The sequence below is a fragment of the Manis pentadactyla genome, chromosome 4, assembly GCF_030020395.1.
Source record: "Manis pentadactyla isolate mManPen7 chromosome 4, mManPen7.hap1, whole genome shotgun sequence".
In the NCBI taxonomy this organism is placed as follows: Eukaryota; Metazoa; Chordata; class Mammalia; order Pholidota; family Manidae; genus Manis; species Manis pentadactyla.
The window spans coordinates 38,539,310-38,556,380 of NC_080022.1; the positions used below are offsets into that span (position 1 = coordinate 38,539,310).

At 46.3% G+C, this 17,071-nt stretch overlaps 1 protein-coding gene across 2 annotated transcripts in view; it reads right to left on the reverse strand.

The window, feature by feature from the left end:
- The window catches only part of AGBL4 (AGBL carboxypeptidase 4), a 1,371,246-nt gene that overhangs the window by 231,169 nt on the left and 1,123,006 nt on the right, over positions 1 to 17,071 (reverse strand). The window lies entirely within an intron of this gene.

Consider the following 17,071-nt stretch of genomic DNA (forward strand, 5'->3'; position numbering starts at 1 on the left):
ATGCTACCCACCTCCTCTTCCTGGGCAATGCCTTGTTTCAAGAAGCTGCAATCTTAGTAAGAGCTCTACTTTTATCTTGTGACGCCTGGGGACTTAGGCTGAGTTTGGGGTTTTATTGTCTGCTTTTAAAGTTATGTTCAGATTTTGTATATTTTAAGAGATGACTTTGGAATTGTGAAACACAGTGTTCTCAATCATAAAAAAAAAGAGGAATTATGTTATGCTTTTCTGTTCCCATTTCTTGGGTTCTTTTTTTGTCTTCTTGTATGAATTTTTCTGTGATGCTCTGCCTTATGTCTTAACTCGTCTGGGATGCTAGGTCTGAAAATTTGGGCAAGAGTCTTAACTTCTGTAAGAAGCCTTACTCATTCATTCATTCATTTACTAATAAACTACTTGCTGAGGGCTTATTATATATCAGAAACTTTGCTTAATACTTGGGGTACAGGGGAGAACCAGGCAGACTGAGTTTTCTTATCTATAAAATGGGAAACTAAGCTTATCTTTTAGGACTGTTGAGAGGAGTTAATAAAATAATATATGTAAAAGAGAGGTAGGGACAAAGTAAAGGACTAAACTTGACTCTGTCCTCGGTAATGCTAGATGCTCACCTGCAATCCTCATAACAACTTTGGAAAGTAATTTTTTTTTTAATCTGTTTGACAGATGCATCAACTGAGGTGCAGAGAGTGAAAGTGAGGGTCCAAGTGATGCCTTGGATTCAAACCTGGTGTGAAGTTCCCATTCTATGTTGCCTCTAGTGGTCCCTGGCACACTATTTGTAATTCAGTAGGTATGTCAATTTCTATTGCCAACTCCAAGCAGAATCTGGGAGGCTGTATTCCTCTTCGTGCTAGCTGATACATCTGATAGCACCCACTGTGGTTTCGTAGAGTACGTACTCAAATGGAAAATCCAAATCCTGTCCCTTAATTCCAGAGGGAACAAGATGCAAAGAAAATTCATGAAAGGCAGGGGAGGGAGATATATATACACTAGGCTTATAGATTTAAATGTGCTGTTGGAATATGCAAACAGTTATCAGTAACTCCGAGTCACCAGGGGAAGAACTCTGTGGTCCTCTGGCAGCCAGACTCATCAGCTTTGGAGTCAGCTGGGACAGGGACTCTTGGCAAGAGGAACATTCATTTTTCCAAGCCAACCCTTTGCTGCTGCTGTGACCTTTAAAGAAGAAATGTTAAAAACTCTATCCCTCTGACTCTCGCCACTCCCCAGGTGGCAGCAACTGCACAAACAACGAGGTATATTTTTTCCACTTGAGATACTCAATGTCCAAGGAAGAGAGTCTGCCAGGGAATGTTCACTTAGGGCCTGCACACTTTCAAGAGGCTGAAAGCAGAGTGGGAAATGAAATCACCATGCTTACACTTGGCAAGGGGGCTGCAGAACTGCCCCAAGCTAAAAAAGCAGGACCTATGCACCCTTTCCTCTTTCATCTCTCTGTTTGGACCAGAAATGGCAAGAGCACATAACAGATTCATTAGCACAGGAGCCAGATAAGCACTGTCCACATAGTTTTAACTTTCTGAGCAAGTCCAAATCTTTCATATGAAGAAAAGGAAAGGCCATGTCAGAGTGCTTGTTGCCGCTAAGAAAACTTGTGACGGTTACCAGAATGAAAAAACAGACACAGAAGAAGCAAAGCAGAGCTTTGCATACAAAAAAGGGAAAAGAAAAAAAAACCAAAAAAACCTTCTCCTTGGCACAGAGAAATTTCATCCTCAAGGCTCTTTTTTCTTCTTCTTGTCTTGGCAATGTACTAAATGCTTTAAAATAGAGTTATAAAACGGAAACAGATTCTATAGAAGCAGAGAACCAAGAATAAGTGACTTCAGACAAGTTATAGCCCAAACCTCTCATTCTGGAAATGATGAAACTGAGGCCAGAAGGACAATGATTTTTCCAAGTCAAAGAGTTTGTTTTCGATCAAATCAGTCCTGGAACCCACCTTCCAGTGGGCCTTCTCTCTGCCCTACATTACCATGCTTTCCCTTGATTATAGGAGAAAAAGTCTTTAGTAAAAGGTGATCTTTTCCATGCCAAGGGCATTAGCTTACCTAGTCCTAGAGACACATGTACTTAATCGTTTTCAAGGTTTAACATCAAGAAGAAGCCTCTTCTTCTTGGAGAGGGGGTGGTGAGTGGACCTCCCAATTCTTCTCTCTTAGGTTCTCCTTGCCCTTGAAGTTCTCTCTCTAATCTGGCTACCATGTCCACACTTCCCCTCTCTACTACCCTCTGTTCCCCACCCCCTTTAAGGGATGCTGTTGATTCTCTAACACTGGCCAAAGCATGAACCCAACCCCTTTTGGGCAGTTGCTCTAGGCATAGCTGAGGCAGTCTGGACTCCCAAAGAGGCTTGACTGAAACAAAGATGAAAGAAAAGGCAGCAGAATGTAGTAGGGTGATCTGAGCTTTGAAATCAGACAAACCTGAGTTCAAATCCCAGCTCCACAGCCCATTAATTGTGCAGGCCTGAGAAAGTCACTTGCCTTCTTTGAAGTTTGGTTCCCTTATCTGTGGGGTAGAAAGACTTACCTCCTAGGGTATTAGATACAATTAAATGAGAGAGCATACAGAAGAAAGCATCTAGCCCAGATTTTTGCACACAATGGGCACTAGTATATAAAAGCATTAAAAAAAACTTATTTTGAAAGCACAGGTTTAGAGTCAATCACTGAAAACATATTTCCTGCGCCACTTTTTCTGTGCCAGACCCTGTGCTAATAAGTATTGGGACAAAGACAAAAAAGAAATGGTCTTTATCCTGTGGGTGATAATTTTTTCATTGGTGTTATAGGCTGACTTGTATATTCCCAAAAGCTATGTTGAAGCCCTAACCCCTGGTACCTGTGAACATGACCTTATTTGGAAATAGGGCATCTGTAGATATAATCAAGTTAAGATGAGGTACCTTGCATGGGCCCTAATTCAGTATGACCCATGTCTTGTAAGAAGAGAAAAACATCACATGAAGACAGAGACACACAGGAATAATGCCATGTAACTAGGGGCAGAGATTGGAGTGGTGCAGCTGTGAGCCACCACCGGAAGCCAGGGAGAAGCATAGAAGGGTCCTTCCCAAAGTCTCAGAAGGAGCATGGCTCTGCTGACACCTTGAATTCGGACTTCTAGCCTCCAGAACATAGAGAATAAATCTCTGTTGTCTTGAGCCATCCAGTCTGTGGGACTTTGTGTCAGCAGCCCCAGGAAACTAACACAACTGGAGACACATGAACGGGAGCAAATGCAATAATTATAACAGACATGGAGTAACATTTATGGAGTTTCCTGATCTGAACCTGTTACATTTATTTAATTACATAATCTTGGTTAAGCCAGAAAGGCTTCTTGGTGAGGTTCAGTGCTAACAGAGGTATGTGTAAGTGGAGGCAGTTTGTCTAGGAAATGGACAGCTTGTGTCGGCCTGAGGGAGCCAGGGAAAGCTTCCCAGAAGGGATGGTCAGAGCTGATGCCTGAAGGATGGCTGGAAACTCAGCAGGGTAGGGAGAGGGACACCATTCAGGCTGGCGAGCCCTGGGTGTGCAGAAGCAGGGAAGGGTGAACTGGTTTTGGATTTTTCAGAAAACTACAAATATTTAAGCACTGCTGGGGCACAGTGCTGATATTTATCTGTCCTCTAGACTTTCTTTTCCACCTCGATACCACATAGACACCTCTTACTCAAAATGTCCCACACTGGACTTAGACCCTTCTTTCTACCTCCTCCCATGCCTCCTCCTCCTACCTGGCGTCCTCCTCCCTTCCCTGAATTGGTGAATGGCTCACCAACCATCCACCCAGCCTAGCTAGAGGTCTCAGAGAGCAGGCACACTCAACTCCCAGACATTGACATCCTTTTCCTCTTTGATTTACACAATCATTTCTGAGCTTTACTGTCTCTGGTTCTGATGGATTCTCACTTGGCACAAGCTCCCAATTCCCCAGCTGTATCTCTTGGCCATATTCCTTCCAGCCAAGCCTTTCTGCCAGATAATTAATGGTCTGTAAACAAATGCTTAATTGCACCAGGGGAGCACATATTTAAAGAAACTTTGTGATAAAGCAAAGGATCCTTTTTATAACATGAAGAACATTTTTCTCACAACTCTCCCCTACCCTCAATTTTACTGTTTGGTCTGGACTTCCCTTTCACATACTAAATCTAAAATTCTCTTACAGAAGGATCCCCAAAACAAAAGAACAGAAACTTGCCCAAGGGACAGATGGTATTATCCTGAGGTGCAACCATGTCAGGTGCTTCCTGAGACATTCTTTTCTTTTCTAGGTCCAGCCCCTTTGGCCCTTGGACTCATGGATTGGGCTCTTGCTGGGAGAAAGGAGATTTTGGCTCCTATCAAGAAGGGGGAGGAAATGTAGGCTTACTAAGGATCTGTCATATGCCTTACTCTCTTATTTTTGTCCTCTCTTCTTCTTCTTCCACACAACCACTCCAGGAACTGCTATCCATTGTATGAACAAGAAAGTTAAGCACCTTGCCCAAGCTAGCAAGTAGAAGCCAGTAAGGGGGAGCGACTGACATTGAAGGGTGCTTGAATTAAATATAATGGCATTATCATCTCTAAGTGCACCCTTTCAAGCGGTGTATGTTATCTAGTCAGCCATATTGCCTTTCGAGAATGGATATGAAGTCCTCAGTCACAGTACGCCTGCTGCAGCCATGCTGATTCCCCATGAGTGGGCGTGCACGCTGGGCTCAGGGCGCAAGAAGCCACGGTGGAACTGTTGCTTGCCGCTGCCTTGGGGCTCTGTCCTTGTGCCAGCAGTCAGGGTGAGGGGCTGTGGGGCAGGGGCCTGTCCAGCCACATAGGCCCTTCAGAGAGGAAGCACCTTGGTTCAGATCTGAAAATTAACCTCCTCTGGGGAGTTTGAAAAGGTGGTATTTGTACAGTTTTTAATGACCCAGATGTTCCAGAAAGAGGAAGCATGGCAACATTTTTAGAACAGCTAGTGGGGTGTGACAGAGCCTGGAGACTGTACCTGCAGAAACCCTCCGCCTGCTCATTTGCTTAGGAAACACTTGGCCTCACAGAGTGCCAGGCCCTGGGCTTTGTCCTGGATCACGAGCCACTCGCTCTCGGAGGGCCCCTTCCTCTCTGCGCATACACATGCTCACGTTTCCCAGCCTCCAGGCGTGACAAGAGCCACCCCAAACCCCTGCTTACCTCCGCCTCTCCTTTAGTTACCTCCTTCTCTCCTCCTCGTCACAAGCAAACTTTCTCAAAGTCACTGCAGTCCACACTTAGCATCCAGTGGCCTCCCGCCCTCTCCCCAGTCCCATCCCATCTGGCCTTACCAAGGACCTGCTGAGCTCAGGGTGCGTTCCCTCATCTGGGCTGAGCAGCACTCATGCTGGCCTTCGTCCAGAAATGGTTTTGCCCCTTGACTTCAGAAGTCTTGATGTCCTTCCTACTTCTTCAGTGATCTTCAGTCTCCATGGTAGGCTCCTCTTCTTTGAGCCACATTGTGGGTGCCAGGGTTCCTCAGGACTTTGCCCCAGAAGCCTGGCCTTTCCATGCTGTGTGCTGACACACTTAGGGCAGACCTCGCTCCTGAGCTCTCCACACAAGCATGTGGCTGCTTTCTGGGCATCTAGACTTTGAAGTCTAAATGGCATCCCAAACATCCCAAACCCATCTCTTCAAACCTTTCTCCCTAAGCCTGTTTCTTCTCAAATGTTCCCTATGTTAGTAAAGAGCACCATTATTCCGCAGTGATCAGGTTCAGAAACCCGTGACTCCTTGATTCCTCCTGTCCTCTCACCTCTCAGTCATCAAATCCTATCAATTGAGCCCCCATAAATATCTCTCAGATCTACCCATACCCCTTCTTATCCACTGTATTCTAGTTTAATTTTCATTTCTCTGCTCTTAATCTTACCCCTTCCCAGCACATTCTCCAAACCAGAGTGATCATCCTCAAGTGCAAATCTGATCACGGTGTTCCTTGAATAAGACTCTCCAAAGGCTTCTCATCTATTCTTTGTAAAACCCCACATGATCAGTCCTGCATGGTCTGTCCTCTACCAATTCCCTAGGCTCAACTTCTGCCACACAGTCCTTCATGCTCTGCTTCAGCCAGACGGGCCACTGCCTGGTTCTCTTCCTCCTCCTCCTTCTTGTAACTTTTAATTTTGAGATAATTGTACATTGACACCCAGTTGTAAGAAATAATTCAGAGAGATCTTGTGTGCTATTTACCCAGTGTCCTCTACTGGTAATACCTTGAGGACCATAATATAATATCACACCCAGAAAACTGACATTGAAACCGTCCACTGACCTTATTCATATTTCACCAGTTTTACATGTACTCATTTGTGTTTACATATGTGTTTAGTTCTATGCAACTGCATCACATGTGTAGATCCACATGAACACCTCTACTGTAAAGAAACAGAACAGTTGCACCAGAAGCTCAAACTGGCCTGTGGTTCCTTCAGTGGGCCAACTCTCTTTAATTCCAGGTTTGCACAAGCCATTCCCTCTATTTGTACCAGGTTCCCCAATATCCCTCATTGGGCCAATTATTATTTATCTTTCAGGCCTCAACTTAAATATCAATTCCTCAGAAAAACGTCCTCTGATCCCACTTGCTCTGTGTCCCATTAGCACCCTATCCTTCCTCTCTCCCATCATAGCACCTATATTCTCATCTTGAGTGACAATAGTCTGTATGAGGGCAGAGGTTGTGTATGGCTTGTTCACTTGTGCATCTCCAACACCAAGCATAATACTTGGAACAAGGGAGGTGCTCGATTAAAACAGGCAGGGATAATAAATTCATGAAACCTGATGAGGCAGATGGATCTCCCTCCTTCCAAGGGTCACTGGTTATGAAACAAGCAACTCTTATACATGAATGAGTGCCATCTTGGTGGTTTCAGGAAGCCAGATTATCCACTTTTCTTTCAGCGTGCAGATATCCAGAGTTGGGCAAAGCCAGGTCCAGAAGTCCTGTGCCCAGAACCATTCATACAGCTTGGCAGGCCAGCAAAGTTGAGCAGATACGTGGTAATGGGTCCAAAGGCCTGATTTCAAAGACCTCAACTGGGCAATTTTCTCAGCTCCATTACGGTAGACTGAGCAGCAATCTTGGTCACAGACTAGGTCCTGATATTAGCCACATGATGAGCCCTGATCTTGGCACAGATCCTGATACTATCCAACCATGCAATAAATACAGTATCTCCCAAAAGAACAGGTAAGGTAAACAGGTAATGGCAAACTGTCAGGTAAGATATGTGCTGCTAGGGGTCAATGACATAAATGCCCATTACATACCCTAACAAGAGAAACAGACTCACTGAGTCTTGAGGAATTAGATCTGGCAGGGCCCTTGAAGGCATTATACCCCCTTACAGCACCTTGGTAGCAGAGAATGGGAATCCACCTCATTGTTCATGGAAGTACACATGTTAACAATTCACATCCAGATTCAGATGTGAAGCCTTTGTTCCCGTTTCTGAATCTTCCCTAACCAGTTACCAAACCATGACTGACTTCTGACTCATCAAACTAAAGATTTCCCCTGGCTTCTAGCTGGCCCTTTCTAATATACTCTCCTCCCCCAGCCAAAGTGATCAGGGCTGGCCAGGTTACTCTCCTGCTCATCAGAAGCTTCCTATCAGCTTCAGGATGGAGTCCAGGGCCTTAGTCTCCAGCCCTGCCTCTTCTCTAGCCTCATCTCCTGCCTCTCCCCTCACATTCCACTTTACTGAGCAAATCATGCTGTCTGTGCTCACACTGAAGCTGTGCCCATTCCCAGAATGGATTTCTCACCAAATCTTAACCAGGATTTATTGCCTGGTTAACTCTTTCTTAACCTTCAAGATCTACCTGAGCCACCATCTGTCCTAAGGAGCTTTCTCAGAACTCTTCAGCCGGGTTACTGCCCCCTTACCCTGTCCTGTTACTATGCCTTCCCTGGTCCTGCCCCTTAGAACCACTGACTGGAACACCCCCTTGAGTCTGCATCTCCAGCAGTCTGGGCTTCTGGAGACAGAAACTGCATTTTAGTCATTTCTTTCCTCTCAGTGGCCACCACAGGGCCTGGCACATTGGAAGCTCTTGGTGAATTTTGACGGAAAAGGAAAGCAATTTGATGGTTCACATTTGATGAGTTATCTGTGTGTGCCAGGCAGTGAGGTGCTTCTTATGTATCATGTCACTTCATCCTTCTAATAGTACTGGAACCATTCAGCTCTCTTAACAATGTGGTGACTGCAAATGTCCCATAGAGTCTCCAGTAATACCTAGAGACTGTCCCTGGGTATCACTGGTCCCACCCTCCATTCCAACTCATGGCCTCTAGACTTATGTCCATCCTCTCTCCTCATACCTGGACTCACCTATCTACCCGGCCCTTTCAGGGGGGTTTCCGGGGTCAGACTCATTGGCTGTCTTTCTGTTTCACTTCCACCTCAGACACTGGGTTTTATCTGCAGGATCAAACTCTGCATTCTGCATAATTAACCTGTTCCACCCTGGGAACAGCCAAGGCTCCAGACCCTCAAGCCTCACTGAGCATTCCAGGCCCTTGGTTATATGAGAAGAAAGAGTAGATCAAGGTGGGCTTGATCACACAGCACTGTTCTGAGGACAACAAGGAAGCTCAGTCAAGTTAAGTAATGGGTCCAAGGTCACATAGCCTAACTTCTGCCCAATGCCAAGACCCAGGAGTAGCTTCTCCTCTTGTGTGGGGGGCATACCCCCTCTTCTTTCAGATAGCCCCCTTGTGTAGCCCTTCGAAGGCCCGCCTACTTGCCCATTTCATATCTTGGTTCTGAGACAGCTAGGCAGGGGCTGTTACTAGCACCATTCCCCAGTGCCCCCAGCCTGGCACAGGGAAAAGCCTGGGAAAGGCACGGTACAGGGATGAATGAGTGCTGAGCGCAAGCTCTCCCCACCCTCCCTCTGGTACAGTGGGTGTTCTCCCCTTCCTCAATGTCTGTTTCCAAAGGTATTTGGAATGCTCCATTGCATTTGGTTTGAGACCAAAGAAGCAAAGCTTCTTTAAAGCTGCACCATCAAGCCTTATCTTGTCAATTTTTCTTTGTAATTGATATTAAATCACTGCAAAGAAACACACACCCTCAACATCTCAGGGAAAGCTAGTCATGGTATAGTGGTTTAAATAAAGTAATTGTGAAATTCTGGGGGAGATACCAATCTCTACTTCATGCCTGCCTTCTGTCCTGAGAACACCAAGTTCCAGGTAAAATTTTCTGGGACTGTGAAAAGAGAAGCTGCTTTGGAGTTGGATAAAATTGAGTTAAAATCCTGGCTTTGCCTTCAGGGGCTGTGAACCTTGGGAAAGAAACCTGAGAATCACTTTATGCTCTATCCTCTTCCTTACTCCAGCCAATCTTTCAACAAGTCCTGCCAGTTTTACCTTCTAAATGGTTCTCTTCCAATCTCTGCTTCAATTATGAGCTGGCCTGGGGATGAAGCATGCACGGTTTGGAGTGAAACTGTCTAGACTTGAATTCAAGTTTTCTTATCTACTGTGCCATCCTGGATAATTTATTTACTCTCTTAATGTCTCAGTTTCCTCATTTGTAAAATGGAGATTAAAAAATCTTGTTAACAAGATTCAATAAAATAATCTCTATAAAGTGCCTCCACAATTCCTGGCCCAGGGTAGGAGCTCAAAAACACTAGTTCTTATTTCTTATTACCTCCTTTGTTGAGGCCATTATCCCCTGCCACCCCACACTTCCCCCCGCACCCCCCTCCCACTCCAACCCCTGGCCTTCCCGGAGGTCTCCTTGCCTGGTTCCTCTCCTCCAGGGTCTGTCTCCACTCCATGCTCTGTGTTATTGCCAGAGCGCTCTCTCTAAATGGCACATTTTGTCATGTGATCTTTAGAAGAAAAACCCTCTAATGGTGCCCCACTGGATGGAGGATAAGGCTTGAGCTCCCTGGCTTGGTACACAAGGCCCTCCATTATCAGGGTTCCTGCGTACCTCCCAACAATCCTGAGAGGGAGGTTATACTCCCATTTTAATGCTTCAGACATTCACTTAATGTTAACAAAGTGTCTGAAGGTCCTATAGTTATTTACTTGTCCTCCTGGGATTTATACCCGTCTTCTGAGCGCAGGGCCTGTCCCCTGTGCGTCGCCCACACTGCCTGCCCACTGACAATACGAGGCAGCACGGGAGAAGCAGGGAAGGACGAGAGCATTCTGGGAGAGAGGAGCTGGTACGGAGACATCGCACGGCCTGCCTACCTGGGGAAGGCTTCCTGGAGGGCTGCGCCTCTCAGGGCCTGGAGGGACAGGGTAGTGAGGATGTTAGTAGAGAAAATGCCAAAGCTTTGATTTCAGAATTGTCTGGTGAGATGTAGTGAGAATCCAGTCTGAGTGGAAACACATGCTTCAGGTGCTGCTCTCTCCTTCCCTGACACTGGCAGAACCCAGGAGGCTCTGAGGTTTTATGCTAAGTTTCAGCTACTGTCTGTGAGGTTGGGAGCACCTTGTGAGGTTTTAGGGCTTGCCAGGTCTTCTTTGTTATCCAGAGATTGATGAACTCTGGTTGGCAGGGGAGGGAGAAGAGTCCCTCTCTCTCAACTTCTTTCCTGGCTGGGACACCTACTCAACCATCCCTCCATTCCCAGACACTTGTGAGGCATCAGGCCCTGTGCTGGAAATGCAGACAACAGTCAGAAGTGTGCTTTGGCCTTGCAGAGCTCATGATTTGGTGGAAAGAATACCCCATATACAATGATGGTTCTGGGTAAAAAGGGCCCTGGAGCTGACACCTAAGCAAGCATCTGAGTGAGCACTTCCCCTTCCAGAGATTACTTGGGTTCCTTTCAAAAGGCAAATTTGGCTTATTGCTTTTTTAAAATTGTAATTACAGAACAGTAAGTTCCTGCTTGGTGTTGTATGGAGCTTTTGGAGCATGCAGGGTAAAATAGCATCCCTCGTTTGGGGAATAAAATGTAGTCCCACATACTCTGGAATTTCCTCAGTTATTGACCAGGGATAATATCATTACCTCCCAACAATTCATAGCAAAAGTGCCTACTGGTCTCATGAAAGGAGGAACACCCGTCTGGCTGTATGGTCTGGTGATGCAGTGCAAACAGAGAGTGGCCTGAGACACAGGCAACTCTGTCGCTGACTGGTGGTGTCATCTGCCCAAGTCAGTTATGCACACTGAGCCTCAGTTGCCTCCTTTGTCCAGTGGGAACAATATTACCTTGCCTGGTCACTAAATGGCAGCTACTGGTCCCAAACCTCCCATTTTCATGCTGTATGCCCCCTCTCACCGCCAATTTCCCCATCTGTGAACAAGGCAGGATGGCAAGGCTCTGTGCAAAGAAAGAATGAAAGAATGTTCTCTAAGGGCTGTTTAGCTTTGACATCACATGCATAAAACAACAGCCAGATTGGACTGTTGCTTAATTCTATCCAAACTGCCAGATAGGCATTTGAATAAGTAATCTAATATATACATTTTATTCTACTCAATATTCAGGTCATCTCCTGGCTGGAATGAGTATTCAGAATGATGATTGCTTAGAAACATACCATTCCAAATACAAATGAGAATATTTTTGCAATATTCAGTTCAACAAGGATGGGGAGGTATGAGATTAGGTTCTGCAAATAATCACATCTTTCACATCTGGGACACCTATACACATACTTACTACGCGCCTTTCTTCATAACCTTGGAAATGCAAATCCCTGCGCTCTCAGAGGCCTGAGCACACCTCCTGTGCTAAGTCAATTGCCACATGAAGATGGTAGCACAGGGCAAAAGATGGGACCTCTCATCTGGTGTTCAGGCTCTGCCACAACATCCTCTCCATCCAATAAGCTACGGTCTGGTCCCCTCTCAATCCAGCAGAGACAGAGAGCTCACCACTTCTCGAAGCAGCTAACCCCATGGGTGGGCAGCTTTGACTTTGGGAAATAGCCTCTTACACTGAACAATTTCCCCAGTTCTGGTGTTCCTACATTGATCCATGTTCTGCATTCTCTTTCTCTGTCCACAATATTCCCGCAGGGATTGAAGGCAATGACCCTCTCCTTTTCGCTGGTCAGCCTTTTCCCCGAGCTGAATCCCCACTGCCTTCAGCCAGGGCCTGCTCTTCCTTTGTCTCAGCACAGGGCTCTTTAGCGATCAGCCTGGGGGTCGCCACCAGCAAAGGCGAGCACAAGGTGCCCTGGCGGATTCCCTTTTCTCTGGCTTCCTCTGACATTCAGCAAGAGAAAATGAAGCTTTTAAGTAAAAGGGGCAAATAAGCTGATTCTGAGGAAGCTTGTCAAGGCTTTTCAGGAAATGGACGACGCCCCCGGGGGAGGAAGACCTTCAGATTACAGCAGGAGGAACAGAGAACCAGCCTGGCACCCACCTTGGAAGGTGTGTGTGTGCACATAGAAGTGTGTTTAAGTGTGAGTGCTTATGAGTGAGCATCTACTCATACATTCAGCAGTGCTGCAGTGGTGTCAGTATAGAAAAAGTTCTTCACTTGGTCAATTGTCACATGGTTTCAAGATGCAGTCAGATGTCACCTCCTCTAGGAATCATTCCCTGACATGCCCTCTTAGCCAAGCCTGCACCCCCAGGAAGATTTCTGTATTTTCTTCTATATTGTCCAGTTTCTTGCCTGTCTACTCCCTTAAACAGTGGCACCTTCTTGAGGGTTCTGACTGTGTCTGATTCATCTCTGTCCCCTGGGCCTGGCACAGTGTGGGTGCTTCATCCATGCTGGTCGCATGAATGTATCTGTGGAAAATGTATTTGTCTGAGTCCTATTCCAGAGTTCTTACCACTGCCTCTGCTGCCGTGCTTCTCTTTCCTTACTTACAAGAGGCTAGGGTGGTGCAGATTAAGCAGAGTGTAAATCCCACAAGATGGGGACGTCTGTAGGGGGGGTCCCTTGGATGAGCCAGTGGTATCTACACTTCTGAAACTGCATGAGCCTTCCTATGGAGGTGGAAGCTGGAGGGGAGATAGTGCTGTTTTTCCATCGTCTGTCTGCTTTGAGATGACTGCTCACAGTGGTGATCTGTATCTTCTCCTGCCTGGGCCCTCTGGAGAGGCTATGCCTCCTGCATTGACACTCACATTTTCCTTCTTCCTAGCCAGGTCACAGCTTTGGGATGCTCCATATGTGGATGTGCAGAATTCCTGTACACATCTGCATAGCAGGGCAGGGAACGTTGCTTGGCAAGAGGCCCTGGCTCAGCAGGAGTGCTGTGTTGGCAAGCCTCAGCTGTGAAAGGATCTCTCTGCACTCTTCTTGGCCAAGGAACTCAGCCAGGGACCAGGCTGTTCAGGGCTGGACTTTGCTTGCCCCAGACAAGGCTGCAATATGGTGCCTTTCTGGGGGTAGATGAAACTGCGACGTCTTCCTAGCCTCCTCTGAGGAGGCTAAGGAAATCAGTGGACAAGACTTGGGGCAGAGATCTCCTGTCTCAGGCAATGGCACAAAGGGAAGAGAAGGGAATGTATTCACTTACCTAAGGGCAGCCCGATGACCCCATTGTGGAGGGTCTACTTTGGGTCATGCAGTGTAAGACAGCAAGTCACTAAATATGAGGACCTGCTTCACATCAGAGATCTGCCACTTTCAATGTCTGAGACCTTGGGTAAGTCCTCTAACTTATTGTGGTATCAGTTTCCACATGTGTAAAATGAAATGATTGTATTTGCTGAATAAAGTTGAGGGGATGATTAAATGAGGTAAGTTCAGTGAAGCACTGAGCAGAGCATGTGCCAGGTGTTTATTAGATATCAGTTCCTTTTGAGCACTTTGTTCACTGTACACTTACTATGCATGTCTTAAATATTTTGTCATATTTACTTGTGACAATAAACCTTCAAGATATGTATTATTAGCCCTGATTTGTATTCAACTGAAATGAGGCCCAGAAATGTTCAGATACTTCCACAGGCCACACGGTGTATAAAGGAGCTGTCAGATTTTATGTTCAGTGCCGTGGAAAACCACATGCAAATGTCATTCATGAGGCAGGGCCAGAGTTAGAGGAAAGGAGGCCTAAGCCTGTGTGTGGACAGGGCAGAGGAGGGAATCAGGTTCTTGTCCAGAGTGGCTGAGATCACAGCTGGAAAGATGTGCTGAGTATCAGATCTAATGGGTGTAGCATGAAAGGAAAGGGGAGAGTGAATGGTGCGGATGGCAGTCAGGAAGGCAAGCAACGAGACAGCACAGATGCCCAGGGAGGGGCCATGGCCGGCGAGTCAGGAGGAAGGCTGAGGCCAGAGCGAGTGTGCCAGAGCTGGCTGGCCTTGCTTAGGCACTTTCCCTCCCTGGACCTGCAGAAAGGGGTAATAATACCCAGATCACAGGGCTGAGGTGAGGACTAAATGCAGGGATGCACAGAAAGCTCTTCATAATGTTTGGAACCCAGCAAGTACTCCACAAATGCATCTGGGACACATATCCAGATGAGTGTTTGGATGACGTAGCTTCAGAGAGGTAACAGAGGCTGTTAAACTTATCCTTTAGAGGTGGGGATCCCTCCTTCAGCCTAGAAGCCTCTGAAGGAGTGGTGGAGCAGACTCTTGCAGGGCTTTGATCACATGAAGATCCAGGGATGCCTAAACTGGCACACTAACCCTACTTTAGGGAAGAAGGAGGGAGACACTGGGGTGTCTCCCCCTGAGATTAGTTCCCTGGACCCATGTCTGAGCCCCAGGAAGAGAAAGCTGCAAGAAGAAGCTGTTTCCAAAAGGGCCACAGACAGAGCTATGAATGTAGAGTGGGGGAAATGAGTATTTTTCCCATTTCTAGACTGAAAGGACTGTGTCTTTGGCTGCTATAGTGTTTCTTGTCCTGCTAATATCAAATAGCAAATTCCTTAGGTAGGGTTGTCAGATTTCTCCCAGTGGGCATTGAAAGCCCTGACTAGGGTGGAACCCTCTCAACTGAGAAGCGGGAAGCAGGGAACCTCATGGGAAGGGCCAAGCAGGAGAAAAGCAACATGGTAGACGGCACGTGGATGCAAATAGCATCCTCTCTGAACTCCTGCGTGATGCCACCAGAAATAACTCAGCGAGACTTTAAGGGAGGCTGGAGTCCTGCAATAGCACATAGGTGTATGAGCCAGCAAATCACAGGTGATTACTATAAATGGGACCCCATTTGTGCCCACAGGCTGGTATGGTCTGGGGAAACATCAGTTACACATCTCCATGTAAAAACCCCAGATGAAGATAGCTATGCTTATGCCTCTTTTATGTATTTCCCCGCTTACTGCTGATGATTTGTTGGTTAGTAAGTCCTTGTTTCATTCTCACAAATATTTCCCAAATTCATTTCCTACCTTCCTACTTCAGCTTTATTCTGGGTACATGAGGAATAGGTTACACTTCTCAGTGGAGCACTTTTCAGAAAGCAAGAGCTCTCTGTGCCATTGTTATGTTAAATGCAGGAAATATAAAAAGCAATAGAGCACAGACTTTTCCCTTAAGGATTTATAATCTGATCTCAACCATTTATCTGAAGACTTCTCAAAACTGTCAGAGAATGAATGAATTCATTCACTTGCTCATTCATTCAACCAATGAGCAAACAAACATTCTCTAAGCACTCTGCCAGGCTTGATGCTGGTGGCTGGGGACACATGGCCCCTGTGCTTGAGGTCCTTAGAGTCTAGGGAGACAAGTATCCAATAGACAACTGTGTACCGGGTTACACTGCTGACGATGGCCAAGCTGAAAGAACAGCACAGTTCATTTCTGTGGAAAGACATTCCGTAGGCGATTTCTTTTCCTTGCCCTCTTTCCTGGAGGATGGGTCTGAATGGTGTGGGTCAGGGAGAGTGCTCACTCTTTGTAGTTCCTTTGGGGAGGCAGTGTGGACGAAGGGAAAAAGCACAAGCCTTTCAGCTAGATAGCCCTGGGTTCCAATACTAGTTCCACATTTGTTAGTTCTAACTTTAATCAAGTTACTGCACCTCCTGGAATTTCAATATCTTCATGTGAAAAGAGAGGATACTTTATATAAAGTGTATAGAATAATCCTGGGCATATTACAGGTACTCAGTAAATGGAAGCCATTTTTACTTCATCCCAATTTTCAGGTATGCAAAATTTGTTAGTGTTCAACAAATAAATGAACTTTACTCTGACGGATTTGCAGTGTATCTGTTCCAACAGCCTAGCCTAGTCTGTACCGACTAACACAAAGGGCCAAGATATGGCCTTCTATTGGTCACCCATGCGAGGGAACTAGCTCAGATCTGCTTGCTCAGTTCATCTTGTTTCTTTTTGAAATTCCAAGTCTCTAATTTGACCTTTGGAGGTTGCTAGTTGGCAAAAGGCCCAGCTTTTCCCACATGCTGAGTGTCTGCTTTGCCTGGGCCCAGTCCCTACATACGGAGTGGGACAATAATACTTGTAACGGATCCTGCAAGGAGGCCCTCTTCCTCCCTCCCCTCCCCTCCACCCCTTTCAGCTCTCTGGAAAGCATCAACAATAAACAAGAGCATGTATGGCAGGAGAATCCCTCGCTCTGGCTGTGCCTCAATAGATGGGCCACAATAGGTAACCCTCTGGAGCCCGGATCATCAGTAGGTTGAGGGTGGGGGGTGGGGGGTGGATGCTAGATGGAAGGAAACAAGTTCTTCAGGTCAGATCCGTCTGTGCCATGGAGTCCAGGAGCTGAGAGGGACTTTCAAGATGACTCAGCAGTGGCACATAATTTTTCTGGGTCAGGTTGGGGAAGAGAATTGTCCACAGCCACACAGCCCTCTAGGGATAAAGCCAGGACCAAAAACTCAAGTCTTCTGAAGCCCAGTCTGTGCCTTCTCCATGTTTCTGGGCAACTTTCAAGCATCTACCATCAAACCTAGGCATCTTTCAAGCATCTACAATGACTTCCTTTATCCAACTGTATCAAATTCAAACGTTCTGGTCTGGCATTCAGTCCTAGAGATCTGATCCTCACTCTACCTTTCTACCTTCATTTCAAACTCAATGGACAACTTGGACTGGTACTTCCTGCGGTTGTTTATAAATTCCCCTCTTCTTTGGTTTCTGTGCTGG